The sequence below is a fragment of the Carlito syrichta genome, unplaced genomic scaffold (genome assembly GCF_000164805.1).
Source record: "Carlito syrichta isolate Samal-C Ts95f unplaced genomic scaffold, Tarsius_syrichta-2.0.1 Scaffold309926, whole genome shotgun sequence".
Taxonomy (NCBI): Eukaryota; Metazoa; Chordata; class Mammalia; order Primates; family Tarsiidae; genus Carlito; species Carlito syrichta.
The window spans coordinates 20,241-22,196 of NW_007254022.1; positions in this window are offsets into that span (position 1 = coordinate 20,241).

Here is a 1,956-nt window from a genome sequence, read left to right on the forward strand (position 1 = left end):
CTACAGGCATGCGCCACCATGCCCGGCTGATTTGCCGGGCTCAGGCAATCCACTCACCTCAGCCTCCCAAAGTGCTGGGATTACAGGCTGAGCCACCAAGTAAGGCTCTATAAAAAATTTTTAATAATTTGCTGAGTGTGGTGGCATGTGCCCGTAGTCCCAACTACTTGGGAGACAGGTAGAAGGATTACCTGAGCCCAGGAGGTCAAGGTGACCGTGAGCTATGATCGTGCCACTGCACTCCAGCCTGGGTGACAGAGTAAGATCCCGACTCAAGAAAAAATAAGTAAATACATGTTTGAATGATGGATATGGTAATTATCCTGATCTAATCACTATATACTATATGTACCAAAACATTGCTATGTACTCCATGAATATGTACAATTATTATGTGTCAATTTAAATAAATACAATTCTGCCTTAAGACAAATTTCTTTTTGTTGTATAGTCCTTATTGCTTTACCTTTCAGATCAAAAAGAGCAGTCTACATCTGGAAGGACCACTTCCTTCCTTCACCTTGTCCATTTCACCCTGTACATACCACATTACTTAAGATTTGCTTTGCTAATTCTGCCTGATCTCAGGTTTAAAGTTTTTTTACTATGGCACAAGCAATTTATCTTAGGAAGACAATGGTGTATTCATTTCCCTGTTCTGACTTCTGAGAAAATGATACTGGACAACTCAACGATCTTGGGAGAGGGAGAAACCCAAACCGATATCCCCCACTCTACTGCCTTCTTAGCTTTGGACTCAGAAGTCAACCAGCTAATGTCTTTGTCAATAAAATCTCACTGTCTGCAACCCAAAGATTGACATCATTGTCCCCCAGCCCATTTTGCAATCTGTGATCAGCTTTTAAATTAGTCATGGTGCTCATTATCAGGAAAGAGGAGTAGCTCATGTCCAGACAAAAATGGATTTGCAAGTGAATCCAGAGCTGAAGCAGCAATATAGTAATTCATCTATTTAACAAATATTTATTAAGACTGTCTATGTGCCAAGCATTGTTCTAAGCTCGGAGATATAGCAATAAACAAAACAAATTCCTCTCTCCTATGGAGTGTACATCCTGGTGGGAAGAGACAGATAAGATAATAAGCAAATATACCAACATACATAAAACTTGCCAGCTGGTGATATGTGCTACGGATAAAAATAAAACAGGATAAAGGAGAGAGAGAATGAGAAGGAAGAAGAGGCTATTTTGGATAGACTTGTTTGTTTTATTTTGTTGTTCTTTTCTTAATTATCAGGGTATAACATACATATTGTAAAGGGTATGTACAACTTGATGAGCTTTTACATACATTCACATAACCACTGTGCAGATTAAGAAATAGAACATTGAGGGGTGGGGAGGTGGGATTGGCAGTCGTGGGAAACTGCCTGGAGAAGGGGGGCACACCTCATCAACAAGGATACCTGCACAATGAATATTTGTATACCTAACCCTGAATCATATCCCATGATTTTAAAATTTAAAAAAAGATATAGAACATTTATAGCATGTTTCCTCGTGCCCCTTGATGGTCAGTGCCCTCTAAAAGTGACTATTGTTCTGACTTCTATCACCATTGATGAGTTGTACTTGTTCTTGAGCTTCACATAAATAGAATCATAAAGTATGTATCCATTTGTGTCTGGCTTCTTTCACTCAACATAATAACTTGTTAGATTAATCCATATTGTTGATTGTAAATGTAGCTGTTCACTTTATTGCTACATAATGTTCTGCTGCATGATTACATCACAATTTATCCATCCTCCTGTTGATGACACTTGAATGATTTCCAGTTTGCCACTGTTGTGAATAAAGCTGCTGTGAGTGTTCTTGCGCATATTTTCTTTTCTTTTCTTTTCTTTTTTTGAGTTGGAGTCTCACTCTGTCGCCCAGACCGGAGTGCAGTGGCCGCTCCCGGCCACCGCAGCCTCGACCCACTGGGCTCCCG